The 15906-nt window shown below is 34.8% G+C and overlaps 1 protein-coding gene and 1 non-coding gene across 5 annotated transcripts in view; both read left to right on the top strand.

The window, feature by feature from the left end:
• FILIP1 (filamin A interacting protein 1) overlaps nt 1–15906 on the top strand; it is a 200186-nt gene that overhangs the window by 12177 nt on the left and 172103 nt on the right. The gene's annotated exons all lie outside the window — the stretch shown is intronic.
• LOC112209711 (U1 spliceosomal RNA) lies at nt 8077–8244 on the top strand. Its single transcript, XR_002944523.1, has one exon. It is a non-coding gene; the product is annotated as a U1 spliceosomal RNA (small nuclear RNA).

Raw genomic sequence — 15906 nt, 5'->3', positions numbered from 1 at the left:
GCTGAACTGAGAGAACATAGGATCTAAATGGTGTGGCATCAGATGTTAGAGTGGTTCAAGCTAGCAGCTGGGATCTGAAGGTCTAACATGTGGTTATGGGGTATTCTGGCAGGCGGATAGAGGATGCCTGCATTCTGACACAGGCAGGGAGTCAGTCCACATTTAGGCAAGCTTGTCAGCAGGAGCAGGAAGGAGAGCAGGGAGGTGGGAATCAGGAACAGGATAGCTGTGGAGGAGGAGCAGTCCTAGAGACTGTGAGTGAGATGCCAACATTGTCATACAATGTCAAAACAACTAAGATGATGCTAAATCTTAGTGGTGGGCTAGAGTTCTTTGTGTCTCTCCCGCTTCACATTTAGTAAGAATAATTTACTCATTCACCAAATATTTTTTGAGACTCGTGTTTCAGGCACTGAGCTAGGGATTGGGATACAATGGTGAGTGTTATATTATCTCTGCTCTCTAACAGGAGTTACGGGTAAAACAATGGCAATTTCAACACCAAGTGACTAGTGGGTAAATGGTTTAGTGAGACCACAGAAGTGGGACCACTCACCTGATTTTGGATGGTCAGTGATTGGTCCAGAGACAGTATAAAGTGACTCTCGCTGTGGGAAAGGGAACTGTAGAGGCCGAAAATAAGATAGGGCCTGACAAACAAGGTCTAAGGGAAAGCATCAGACATGAGTGTTATTGAAAAGCTCAAACATCTGATTTGTTACAACAAGTCTACATAGCTGTACAAATAGTGGGGAATTAGTGAGCTGCAGTCTTTCACTTACATGACAATTTTAATGTTTTAAAAATTATGTAATGAAGAGGCTCTGCTATATACATATATGTTCATCACAGTTAAATCTTTAGTGGCCATAATGAGGCAGCCAAAGAAGCCTCTTGCAGGCTAGAAAATTCCTGACCCTCAAACCACATTGCTGAGTATTTTTTCTAAACAGTGACTACTCTCAATATGTTTAAAAACAGATGATGAATGCTTCCTATAAAAGTATTTGCTGTAGGACTTTTACAGGTTTGTGCACTTTGAAAAACTACTTACATATATTCAACACTCCACTTCAAGTGCCTAACTGCTGCTGAGGCAATAAACCTAGGTCATAGCCAGAAAATTTTTGGAGCACATGTTGGAGAATTTCCTTACCACATATTAAAATGAATTTTGAGCCAGGAGCAGTGGAGGCTGAAGGGAGAGTATTGATTGAGCCCAGGAGTTCATGTCTAGCCTGGGCAATAGAGTGCGACTCTGTCTCTTAAAAAAAAAAAAAAGAGTTTTGAACCCATATTAATTAAAACACTTAGGCGGTGGTATCAGACTCAGTTCATATCAGATGAGGAGATCAAGGGAAAATAGTGGAAGGTTCAGAGAAGTATATACCTATAAAAATGGCGTACATTTTTAATACTATAAAAATGGCATACATTTTTAATACTATAAAAATGGCGTACATTTTTAATACTATAAAAATGGCGTACATTTTTAATACTATAAAAATGGCGTACATTTTTAATACTATAAAAATGGCGTACATTTTTAATACTATAAAAATGGCGTACATTTTTAATACTATAAAAATGGCGTACATTTTTAATACTATAAAAATGGCGTACATTTTTAATACTATAAAAATGGCGTACATTTTTAATACTATAAAAATGGCGTACATTTTTAATACTATAAAAATGGCGTACATTTTTAATACTATAAAAATGTAGTATTATAAAAAAGATTTCAAATCTATACTGAAAATATGAATTATTCAATCAATAGGGTTGAAATAACTGGAAAAATATGACATTAAATTTCTGTTACAACTTACACTAAAATATGCACTAGATGGACCAGAAATTTAAGTCTAAAAAATGAAGGTGAAATACTAACAAAAAAAATTAAAAACATATATAGGTGGGGAAGACAAAAAGCCAGTAAAACGTAAGACTAAAATGTCTGATTCCATAAAAACTGAATGAAAACTTTTACACTGAAGAAAAACCCCTTATAACCATCATGAACAAAGTTAAAATACAAACAGCAATTTGTGACCAAAATAACCAGGAACAAATGTCCTTAATATAAGACTTTTTTTTTTTTTTTTTTTTTTTTGAGATACAGCTTTACTCTGTGGCCCAGGCTGGAGTGTAGTGGTACGATCTTGGCTCACTGCAACCTCTGCCTCCTGGATTCAAGTGATTCTCATGCCTCAGCCTCATGAGGAGCTGGGATTACAGGCATGTGCCACCACGCCAGGCTAATTTTTGTATTATTAGTAGAGATTGGGTTTCACCATGTTGACCTGACTGGTCTTGAACTCCTGACCTCAGGTGATCCACTGGCTTTGGCCTCCCAAAGTGCTGGGATTACAGGCATGAGCCACCACGCCTGACCAAGACTCTTTTAAATGAAAATAGAAAAAGAGACACAATAGAAAAATTGACAAATGACATAAATAATTTGGAATAAATATGTGAAAAACTATTTAACCTTACTGATAATTAAAAATTTAATTAAAAGAAGATGTATTATTTCAACAAATACATTGACAAAGAAAAAAATTCAATACCCAGTATGGTGAGGGTATGAGGAAGTTGACACTATATGTTGCTGGTGGGAAAACCAACTGCAAAAGTTTCCAGAAAAACAACAATATGTGGCAAAAATCCTTATAATCAGAAGAAAAATAAGGATATTTCCATTTTGAGAAATAAAAAAATCTAAACACATGCAGTGCTTTTGAGAGTACATTGTTTTTTCTTCCTCCTATTGTTCTCAAATCTATTGACTTGTAAAAATTTGGCAGACCTAGAGACTCTTATATGAAAAAACAGCCAATATACTTCTTTCTCAGTTGCTTGATAGGATTTCCTAGGAGGGACCTTGTTAGGATAGGGTTGTTAAAACAAGGCTGCATAGTCCTTAAGTGTCAAGTACATCTTGATAGCAACTTATTTCCTTAGTTATGTATTATTAAAACATAAACTGATAGCCAAAATTGACACATTTATGACTAGATCATGAGAGTGAGGGACCAAGGAGCAAGTGGAAGAAATGGGGCATTGCACCAAACAGCTCTTTGCCATGGATCATTACCTAGAATAAAATTGCTCAGGCTCATTAAACTGTTTTGGGCAGGAAATACTCTGAAAAAAATTGGTTTACTGTAGTATTTGTAGATACTGGTAGATGCTAAAAGATAATTGACTCAAACCTCTTTTTAGGAAAGATGACAAAGCTGAGACCCAGAAAGTTTAAACTTTCTCAAGGTTATACAGCTTATTAATTCAGACATTCGAATTTATAGACAAGCCACAGTGCTGTGGCTCATATCTTCCTAGAATCCAGAACACCACCTGTCTTGCGTTATTTCCCAAGATACCTGTTGTATAAGAGCTCATGATTTCTCTGTATCATCATGCCTCTATCACCACCAGATGTTGGGCTTTTCGGCAGCTCACTACCCATCAATCCCGCCTGTTAACTCCAGGGGATGGAGAGAGGCTGATGCTAACCTAAGCTCCAGTTACAGAGTGGTGTATGGGGTGAATGTGTCCTATGAGGTGTCCAGTGAAGGTGGTAAATAATTCTCAGCTGCTTCTCACTGCACTGACAGCAGGGTCATTTTGTGAATGGGTAGGGAAGAGCAATGTGAGTGAAATCTCACTCAAGATCTTGTGTGCTAACATTTTTCTGCTTTCTCCTGGGGAAGCCCTTTTTTGGAAGAAGCCACTCCTGAAACATTACCCCGAGTAAAGCTAAGCATGAAGCATTTTAAGCCAAGCTGATCATCTAGATTATCTTTTGCTCTTTGATCCTGCAAAGAATGTGCTGAGATGAGTAGTAGTGCTGTATCACATAAGTTGTCCTTTTGTTTTCATACATTGGGCGCAAGTGAATGAAATCTCTTTACTTCTCTCATACCCACAGGTAAAGAGAAGTGAGTCCAAGCATCATATTTAATTCTGTTAATTACAATGTAAGTGTAAAATAATAGCACAAACTGTGCTCTAGTTCCAACTTCCGTTTGATGATTGTCAGACCTAGAAATCTAACAACAGTACATTATTCAATGAATTCTTCACATTGTCCATTTGTAGCCCCCTTTTCTTTAAACAGTCTAGCCAATTATATTCTCATATCCTTGTTTCCTATTATGTCTTGTAGCCTCCTTGACATAATCACACTGTGACTTGTGGGAATTGTTTCCCTCTCTTCGCCTTTTCCTCTGGGTTCAGGCCTGGATGTGTACAAATTTTGTCCCCCTGCATCACACAAGGACCCTTTCCATTAGGCCTTGTACTCAACTTCCCATGCTTTCCTGAGCTTATTCTTTATTATATCTTATTTCCCTTTTATTCAGAATTTTTTTCTTTCTCTCTATTTTTTTAGGTATTTAAAATATTTTAAATTATTAATATTATTTTTGATGGACAAATTATAATTATATACATTTATGGGGTATAATGTGATGTTTTGATATATGTATACAATGTGGCATGATTAAATCAGGCTAATTAATATTCATCACCTATCATTTTTTATAGTGAGACATTTGAAATTTACTCTCTTATTTTGAAATATATAATGCCTCATTATTGATTGTAGTCATTCTGCTGTGGCATAGATCTCAAAACTTATTCTTCCTGTCTACCTGAAATTCTGTACTCTTTAATCAACAACTCCCATTCCCTCCCTCTCCCCGACTCCAAGCGTCTGGTAACCATCATTTTACTCTCTATTTCTATGACTTAAACTTTATTAGATTCCACATATAAATGAGATCATGCAAGAATGCTTTTTCTGTTATTTCTTCTGCTTCAGTCAGTCTTAGAGCATCTTTCAACATTAATATACATGAAAGCTACACAAAATCAAGGCACTTTTATTAATGTTGTAGAAAAAGTTAGTATTCACAGGGATAATTTTTTTAACCAATAATTAACCTTCGAACTCAATATGTATTATCAATTTCCAATTAAAACTAATAACCGCAATCATTCTCCAGGAAATATCCACCTTGGAGGAAGGACCTAACATTTCTTCCATATTGTTGTATAACAGAACAGAGTTCCAAGAACAAATTAACATTCAGTGAGATCAAACCAGACACTAGGGAGCAGAAAGATGGTCTGTCATGACTCTAGGTTTTAACATTTGTTTTTCTATTTTGGAATTTGGTGCTGTAAGGAGGAATAGTGTCTACTATGCTCAGAAACAGGGAGAACATGGTGTAAGTACAAGGGTTGTAAAGGGTGCTCAATATACTAAGAAAAGGCCAGAATCTTCGTTATATAAAGTCCTCAGCTAAATTCCAGATATTTTTCATAAGTGCATTGGAGCAACAGCTTAACTTTAAAAGGAGAGTTATAAATAGGCACATAAAATATGCATATAGAATAGGTTGAGCACCATTTTATGAAATATTCCTGAAAAGATTCTGCATAATATTGATGTTTAATTACTTTCTTTAACTCAACTTAATTTCTTTATTAATAGTGGTTGACTTGTTTGTTCAGTTTTGTTCATACCAACTGAAGTTTACAACTGATTCAACTGAGGGTATAATCTCTTATGTTTTCTGTGATCTGGACCTGACTACAGAAGCAATTTCCCAGTGTCACCTAAATCCCAGTTAAACTGAATGACAAATTAGGAATCATGATACCAATAAGACCCAATCTCTAAGCTGTCACCTGAATATGATGATCATCAATGTCACTTTTTTTTTTTTTTTTTTTTGAGATGGAGTCTCGCTCTGTTGCCCAGGCTCGAGTGCAGTGGTGTGATCTTGGCTCACTGTAACCTTCGCCTCCCAGGTTTAAGTCATTCTCCTGCCTCCACCTCCTGAGTAGCTGGGATTATAGGCATCTGCCACCACACCCAGCTAATTTTTGTATTTTTAGTAGAGATGGGATTTTGCCATGTTGGCCAGGCTGGTCTCGAACTCCTAACCTCAAGTGAACCGCCTGCCTCGGCCTTCCAAAGTGCTGGGATTATAGGTGTGAGCTACAGCGCCTGGCCAATGTTACTTTTAATGTAACTATTAAAGCTATTGGCTCTAGAAAGAAAGTAAATGACAGATAATAATAGTTACTTTTATTGAGTGCTTCCTACCATATTAGAAACTGTGCTAAATGCTTTATGTGCACGAGACGACTATTATCATTTTCATTTTATGGATATAATCACACTGTTTTTTGAATTCTTCCCTAAGACATGATCTAACCTCTTGTCAACTAAAATTTGGGCTTGTCTAAAACCTCAGCTATGTAGGTTTTTACAGAATGAGGTGAGGCTCATAAAATAATTTTTTTCTTAATAGATTTTCTAATACTTGATAGTTTTGATTTGTATACAAAATTCACTATGAAATTTAAAAATCTACCCACAAAGATATTATCAGAGTAAAAAATGTGAGCCATGTTTAGTCTTTTTAACTTTCTAAACCTCAGAAAGATTTTTTATTGTTTTAATAACAACATCATCATAATATAATAAGATGCTGTGCTGTCCTTTGTAGGGAATGGTGGAACAAGGGATGATGGCTACCCATCATAAATACAACCAGTACTGTGAGCTGATTTCAGGAGAGGAATTGAACATCCATTATTTCCTGCCAGATTGCTCTCAGGATTATTGGGAAATAAATATTTCCTTGTGGAAGGCTAACTGCTCTTAGAGCAAATCTTCAATCTTCACCTGTGTCTCTGGAACTACTTCGCTGACCAGCCCAGACTATGTGTGATTTATAATTCAAATAAACATTGATTTATATTTAAGATATGCTTTACTGAAAAATTTTAATTATACTCACTTTAAGTTAGAGATCAATTAAACCTGTATTAGTCCATTCTCGTATTGCTATAAAGACATGCCTGCAACTGAGTAATTTAAAAAGAAAAGAGATTTAATTGGCTCATGGTTCTGCAGGCTGTGGAGGAAGCATGATGCTGGCATATGCTTGGCTCTTGGGGAGGCCTCAGGAAATTTATAATCATGGCGGAAGGTGAAGGGGGAGTAGGCATGTCACATGGCCAGAGCAGGAGCAGGAGAGAAGGGGGTGGGGGGTGCCACACACTTTTAAACGACCAGATCTCATGAGAATTCCATCACTATTGCAAGGACAGTACCAAGGTGATGGTACTATACTGTGAATGAGAAACCACCCCCATGATCCAATCACCTCCCACCAGGCTCCACCTCCAACACTGGGGATTACAATTTAATATGAGATTCGAGTGGGGACACAGCTCCAGACCATATCAAAACTTTTGTCTGATATCTTCTTTAAATACCTAATGAGTATAATAGTTTCATGGAAAAAGGAAGCTCTGGGGAAACTAATGTACAGCTCACTCACTGCTGTCATGTCAACTGCAGACCTCCCAAGCAAGCACTGCTGGAAGAAAAAAAGAACTAGCATCTCAGTTCTTTTGGTCCCTCTGTTTGCATACACTGACTATTCTTCAAGGGAAGAAGCAAGACCCATTGTCGGGTCTGACATATGGCTACTTACTAGTTACTTCCTCCTTCACTTCCAGTCCTCTAGTAGTAGGAGGTGGTAATAAAGACAGCATGGATGTTTAACTGAATCACAGGTATATGATTGTAGCATTATTGTTACAGTGAAAAGTTAGAAACAAATATATGTTTAATAATAGGGCACTATTAACCAAGGAAAGGTGAGATTTGAATAGCTCTTAATACATCCACTTAATGACAATCTGCAGACATAAAATGTGAGAGTAAATGATATTAATAAAATATTTAGTAAAAATAAATGCATTACAGAAAGTATCTTTAAGATTCTATTGCAAAAATAAGAAGACTATATTTCTAACATTAACGGTAACCATTTCCATTTGGAGATATAAATGTGTGATTTTAAATTTCTACAGTAAGCATGAACTACATTTAATAAGGAAAAGAGCTGAAGCTATTTCGAAATAATTTAATGGATCAGTTCACATGGCCAAATAGATAAGAAATACTCTATTTAAACTCAAAATTTAGTAAGATATTCTCTAGAGGTCATAGTGCCAAAATTGTATGTGTGTATGTTTATACCCTTACCTTCGTCCTAAAAAATTTTTAAACCATGATCATGAAGGTGGTTTTCCCAGGGCGAGGCTCATCCATTGCACTCCGGATGTGCTGACCCCTGTGGTTTCCCCAAATGTGGGAAACTGAGTTGCATAATTTGTGGTAGTGGGGGTCTGCGTTCGTGCTTTCCCCTTAAAAAAAGTTTTCATATAGATTTGGTAGAGATTGTTATACGTTGTCCCAAATAAAACTCTGTCTTTATGTTTTTAAATAAAACATTTCTTAGTTTGCGTATGCATGGACATTTTGCTTTCCCATGAGTGAATTTGTTTCATTGTGTTTTTAAAAAATGGAACAGTCACATATTTACAGAAAAGCTGGAAGCACAGACAAAGGCTTTTTTTTTCTTGAAACACTGGAGAGTAATTTCTGATCTGATGTCTCATGTTTCTTTAGTTGGATCACCTACAAACAAGGATATTCATCTGTATAACTACAACACTAGCATCGAGGTTAGGAAGTTAACATTGATACATCAGTATCATCTAATACTCAGAACCCATTCAAGTTTCTCAGTTGTCCCAGAAATGTCTTATATAGTGAAGTAATTTATTTCAGAATCACACATTACACTTAGTTGTGTCTCTTTAGTTTATCTCACTCTGTATCATTTCCTTAGCCCTTCCTCTTTGACCCTTTAAAGTCCTATAATATTATTGTGTCATAAATAAGCACTTTGAAATATCAAAGTAAATGATCCTTCCTCAAGATTGTCCATAAAGTCAAAAAGCAACATATGATCTTCTCAACTTTAGTCAGTTTGAAAGTAGCCAGACCTGGTTTCATATGCACACTCTGCAACTGAAAAAGTCTTTGCTCTACCATACCCACAGTCTTCCCTCTAGAGTATAGACCTTAATTAGAAAGGTAGAAAAATATTGAAATAGGTGATGAGAAGAGAAAAGTAAAAATATGGCTAAGAGAATTTGAGATTTTGAAATGTGCTGTTTCTTTCAATCTTTATGAGGCTTAAGATGGGGTTTTTGGAAGACGTAATATTTAGGACATACTTTATATTATGTCTCTGTGACTAATATATGTGTTGTGGAGATAATTTGATGCTTTTAGTTCTTTAAATATTTCTTCTTAAATAAATCCATTCAGTCCATTAACCATAGTTAACGTTTTCCCACTGGTTTGTACATGTCATAGTTAAAGACCAATGTAGACTAGCGGGGAAATAGAAAAAGAAAAATTAGTACATTCATGAATTATTCTCTGTTCTACTTTAGACAAGTTAATTTTCCTTAAATTATCAGGTTCCATCTTAATCATAGGCCATTTGTGGTTATCAAGAAATAAATGTTTGTATGTTTGGCCTTCACAGTCTTACATTTCCCACTAAAAGCCAAATTCGATTAGTCCTTTAACATCTTATCACAAAACATTCAATGTGGGAATCAAAATTTTTAAAAAATGGATAATTCTTAGATTTATAAAATTGTTCTCCCAATGAATATTAATTAAGACTTGAGGAAGACTGTTCTATTAAATTAACATTCAAATGTTATAATTATATTAAAAGGGTAACTCTTATTTCCAGAATAATCATTTTAGAAATTAAAGAGCACTTATATCATAGCACCCTGGGTGGGTAAATGAAACTTCATCCAAAACATGGCCCCCAAAAATAAAGACCCACCTAAGATTACCTTTCATTTTTTAAGACCAGAGAGTAAAGGATTATACTCCTGTGGTATGACATGCAGTATTTTTGGATTTTCCAGTAATATGAATGAAAAGAAGAAATAGCTTAGATTTTATAAAGACTGTTGTTTCACTGATTTCACCAGTTTAAAGCAAATTGCTTGCAGTACTTTGTAATTATAATTTGTACATTAAAAATTTAAATTACCTTAGTAATAGAGTCTCCTTATAAAAAATTATAACTTTACAGATCAAGCTGAAGTACCCTTTGATTATTCCCCTCTCCAATGCCCCTATCTTAGTCTTCTCTCTAGAAATAGTCACTGTTAGTAATATAATGTATATGCTTCCAGACTTCTCCATAGCATTGCTCACAGAAGAGATATCTATGTATGTATTTTAGCATAAATGATATATACATTATTTCACCTAACAACATGACTTAGACATTTTTTCAGTACACATAGGTTCACTTCATTTTAGAAAATTGCAGCATGGTCTTCCATAGAAAGGATGCACAATTATTTCTTTAGCCATTCCTGATTTTGTGAATATTTAGGTTGTTCTGAATTTTTCACTGTTACAAATAATATTATGATGAAGATCGTTGTACTTGCTTCCTCAATATCTACTCCAACAGTTAGTTGACTCTGAGGTAGATACTAACAGTAGAATTTTGAGGTGACAGGATATGCAAAATTATCCGTGAATGCGCAATACTTGTATTTAAATTCCCTTCAGCAGTGTATAAATATACTTATTGAATTTAAATTTGAATTTCTTCCATCACAGTGAGGTTGAGTGCTAGTTTATATAAATCTTGATTATTTTTATTAGTTCTTCTGTGAGTTACCAGTTTATACTATTGGTCTATTTTTCAAATAGATGATTCTTTTCTTTCTTTAAATGATTTATTGATTCTAATCCTTTATTATTATTTAGGTTGAAATACCTTCTCCTAGTACTTGTTGAAATACCTTCTCCTAGTACTTGTCTTTTCACTTTTATACTCCTGTGGTTGATGTAGTAAAACTCATTATATTTTCTTTTTTTTTTTTTTTTTTTTTGAGACAAGGTCTTGCTCTGTCACCCAGGTTGGAGTGCAGTGGTGTGATCTCCGTTCACTGCAACCTCCACCTCCCGGGTTCAAGAGATCCTTCCACCTTAGCTTCCTGAGTAGCTGGGACTACAGGTGTTTACCACTATTCCTGGCTAATTTTGTTATTTTTAGCAGAGATGGGTTTTGCCATGTGGCCTAGGCTGGTCTTGAACTCCTGGGCTCAAGCAATCTGCCTGCCTCTGCCTTCCAAAGTGCTGAGATTACAGACGTGAGCCACCTGGCCTGGACTCATTATATTTTCTTTTATGGCTTTTGCTTTTTGTGTCTTATTTCAGAAGGTCTACCTGACTCTAAGGCACCACATATTTGCCTACATTTTCTACTAATAATTTCTTATCATTAAAAAATTTTAAGTCTTAACTACAATTTTGTGAACAGTGTAAGATAAAATCAAACTTTTATTTTTTAAAAAGGGATAGCTAGTTAGTCTCATTGATTTGAAATGCCATACCATTATTTTCCCATTGATTTGAAGTTCCACTTTTATCATATTTCATCAACATATGTGTTCTATAGATACAGGCATACATATATACATACATATTTATCATTTAAATAAACACATTGGTTGGTTCTATGATTATTCCTCATTTTACAGACAAGGAAGCTGAGGCACGGAAATATCAAATAACTTGCCCAGCAACACATAGTCAAGAAATAGTGGAACAAAAAATAAAACCTGTGGATCTAGATTTAGAGCCTATGGCCTTAATGACTATACTTTCTATAAATTTTCTGTTTGTGAGTCTGTTTTTTGAACTCTATTCTGTTTCTTCAAACTACTTGTGTATTGTTGCATTAATTCATTAATTTCCTTCCCAATTACATTTTAAAAACAATCAATGGCAATATATAGAAAAGTCGTTGTTTTTTTATGTTGTTTTTGTTTCTTGCTATCTTGCTGAACTCTCCTCTTAGTTATAGAAGTTTTTCCTTTGATTATCTTGAGCTTTCTATCATTTTCTCTGTAAATAATAACAGTTTGCCCCTTGTTTTTCAACATTTATACAACTTAGTATGGTTTTACTTAATTCCACTGGCTAGGATGTTCAGTCTAATGTTGAATAGTAACAGTAGCAGTGGGCATTCTTGTTCTGTTTTTGACCTTACAGACAATATGTCTAATAAATATCATGTTTGCTGTATTTTGGGGTAGATACTCTTTATTATATTAAGGAAGTTTCTTTTTATTCTTAGTTTTTTCCCACATAAACAGATGCACACACAAGTGTATCACATATACACACATAATCACAATTGTCTTTGGGCACCTGTTGAAACTGTTTCTCTCCTAAATCATATGACTAAGTTAGCCAGTTATATTGGATTATATTGGTTGTTCGTTATTAAAAAGCTATATTTTGTATTCCTGGGATAAACCTTACTTGATCATAGTGCATTATTCTTTTAATTAATTGCTGGATTTAAATTTCTAGTATTTTATTTAGCGATTTGCATCTATGTGAGATTTGCTATGGTTTTCTTTCCTTATGCAGTCCAGCTTGAAATTTTTAAAAAGCTAATGCACATTCTTAAAAGCTAATGCTTTTAAGAATTCAAGATAATGCACATTCTTTTTTATTTTTTAAAGGGTTGGTCAGAGTTGCCTATGAAATTCTGTGGACCTGATTAAATTAGGGGAGAGGGGAGTATATTTGAATACCATTTCAAGCTTTTTCTGTCTTTGTTGGATTGATTTTATTTTCTTCTACTTTTTTGTGATAGCGTAAAAATTATAAATTGTATTTGTGTTTTTCTACTAAATGTTATTCAATTAGCACTTGAATGAAATATATTTTCTAGTAATATTCAGAATTGGTCAGTGTCTCTCTACATTTATTAAACAAAACCAAAAATTTTTGTATGCTTTAATTTTACTTAAGTATTCCTTCCCATTTCAATTCCCTTCCATATTGACCTAATTTGGAAGTTTATTCTACATTGTTACTTTAAAAATTCCTATCATTGTTGTTTTAAAAAATCAACACTTATCTAGAATTAATAATAGAATTTAATGGATTTTTTGTTCACCATTATTTTTCAGAGCTTCCTTATTATTATAATATTCATTTTTATTTTGGTTGGCAAAATTATATCAGAGAATTACTGTGAGTGGTAAAGTTTCTGGTTCCTTCATGTTTCATTTTCATTCTTGAATGATAGTTTGGTTGGATATAAAATTGCAGGTTTAACTTTTTTTCTTGCTCCTTTGATTTTATTCATTTGTTAACAAGAAAATTGTATCAGAGATTTTGTTTTTTCTTTCCCAAAGATTTTAGTATTTGTTTCCTTTATTCTTGGTTTGGGAAATGTTAATATAATATCTAGGTATAGGTTATTATTTAAATTTATCTTACTCAGAACTTGGTTGGACCTTAAATTGTGACTAAACTAATGTATATGTTACCTTCCTTCCATTCCTGCTAATATCTTAGTAACTCCAATTGGGTGGATGATGGAGCATTTGAGTCTATTTTACATAATTCCTAACTTTTATTTTATACTTTATATCTGTTCATCACTTTTTATTGCATTCTGCAAGAAATTTTTGGATTAATATTACAGGTCAGCAATTTGTTCTTTGTGTCCATTCTCATTTGACCTGCTTGTCGAATATTCTATTTAAAAGATCAATATTTCAATAGGTGTACTTTCTAATTGATTATTTTCTGTGGATTTAATATCCTCTCACATATCTCTGTGGATATGACTTGTAATTATTCTGAAGTCTTTTTCTGACATTATTAATTACTGGCTGTAAGTTCTTCATGTTTTGAAAACAAAGAACTCTATTATATTTCTTTTTAATGGTATTGGCCTTACTCCAATGCTAAGTGACTCCTGAGTGTTCATCTTTTAGCTGACACTCCTTATTAGGCTCTTTGTTCTATGTGCTCCGGCAGGCTGCTTAGAGAGAGGGACCAGATTTGCTGCTGGAACTTGTATTTCAGTCTGTTTTCAAGAGTGTATGGGAGGGGATGAGGATGCCCCTGGCGTCACAGACTAGCTCCTGGTAGGGGAGGAGCTGTCTTATTCCTATTGGTAGCTCCAGCTATTCAGGGCATCCAGGATGCTGCTTTGTTTCTCTGATTCAAGCTTCCATACCTTTGACTCCCAGCTGGAAGCAATAACTCCTGTTGCTACTCTTTGACTCCAAATGTGGCCTAAGTTGGTAGAGGGAAGGTGCACAGTTCAACCTTGCTGTTCCTACTGCTCTCCTGTAACAAACACTGTCTGTTGTCTTAGGCCTCCCTCTTGTTCTTCGTATCCATTCCCAACATTTATTAGCAGCACTCTCCTATTCTTGTTTTGAGCTGGTTTTAAATCCTCCTTCTAATACCACCTGCTTTCTGTCTTCCAATGTCTTCTCAAAGTTTATATGGTCCTCCAAAGCTTGATACTGTTTCCCAGCTATATGCATTAAAAAATTCGTTCTAAAATTTTGAGATTTCTAGTGGGAAAAGGAGACCACAATCTATTTCCCTTCTACCACCTTGAAATGGAAACCAGTGTGTAATCTTCAAAACCTTGGGAGGATGTTTTGAAAATGAGTTTAGCAGACCAGTTTGCAGGACTGCCATTTATGGTTGTGTATGCTGCTCACTGTATGAAGGCATCCAGCTGAGGAGGTAGCCGAGAGCTGAGAGCAAGTACACTGTTTCTTCCCATCTGTCAGAGAGCAACTGACAGGCAGGAGGGACCCTTTCTTTCTAATTCACATGAGGATGTCCTGTGGGTCAGCAGTCGCCCTAGTCATTTGAGCTTTAAATTACGTTATGTATGATGATGATTCTGCACATGTATACCTAGGTCAAAATGCATCAAATTATTCATTAGAAATATGCATAGTTCCTTCTACATCAATTATACTTCAATAAAGCTGGAAAATAAAGTAAAAAAAGTAAAAGAAATTTTATTGTGAAAGTAGTAAAGTGTGTAAAATGTTCTGTTGGATTTAGAGGATAAATTTTTAAGGTTTCATATTTTACAAATTGGTCAAGATGATATAAAAGCTTTATCTTAGTTGACAACAATAATTCTAAAAGAAGATGCATTCATGAACAGGATAGTTAAAGGAGAAAAGAGAGTTAAAAGGAGACAGTAACTAGCTGTTAATAACCTTTGCTGATAAACAAAGTGGTATAGTTAACAATCTGCCTTGGATATCTTAGGGAAAGCCCCAGGTAGAGAGGCAGAGGGATGAACTAAAGCTGTGCTGCCCAATACAGTAACCACATGTGGCTATTCAAATTTAAATTAATCAACATAAAATAAAATAGAAAATGGAAATTAGGTTCTTCAATCATATTGCTCTATTTCAAGTGTTCAGTAGTTTCATGTGACTAGGGGCTACTGTACTAGACAGCACAGATACAGACTAGTTCTGTCATCACAGAAAACTCTATTGGAGAGCACCGACCTAGTTGATCTCTTAATCTAGGTCCTCTACATACCAATAGTTTTACCTTTGTAGATTACTACATTAAATGTAATCCCAGATTTTAATTGCCAAGGGGTCTAACAGAAGACAGAATATGGGTCCATACTGGGTGCAGAATAGGCATTCAGGAATCAATAACGTTGATTGGTGATCAATAACGTTGATTGGAATCAATAACGTTGTTGATGAATGGATACATGAATGAAGCTAGCAGTTAATTCCCACTATTTGATAAAACACTGCATTCATTTATCCATTCATTAACTCAAGAAATATTTATCAAATGCCTACCACTTGCCAGGTACTGGTTCAGGCACTTGATCAGGAAAGTGAACAGACCAAGATTATTTCCCTTCTGGAGTTTACATGCTGGAGCATGGGGTAAATATTGTAAATAATAAGCATAATAAATAAGTAAATCATATCACAAGTGTTAAGGTGATAAATACTATGAAAAATAAAAAATAAATTAGGGTAAGGGGAATCAGAAGTGCTGAGCGTGAGTAGGGAAATGAAGATTATAATTTTAAATAGGATGGTCAGGGAATGCCTCGTGGAGCAGGTAATGTTTGAGCAAAGACTTGAAAG

The sequence above is a fragment of the Pan troglodytes genome, chromosome 5, assembly GCF_028858775.2.
Source record: "Pan troglodytes isolate AG18354 chromosome 5, NHGRI_mPanTro3-v2.0_pri, whole genome shotgun sequence".
NCBI classification, from domain to species: domain Eukaryota; kingdom Metazoa; phylum Chordata; class Mammalia; order Primates; family Hominidae; genus Pan; species Pan troglodytes.
Note: the sequence above shows the minus strand (reverse complement) of the source record. Positions and strands in the feature narration are given on the sequence as shown.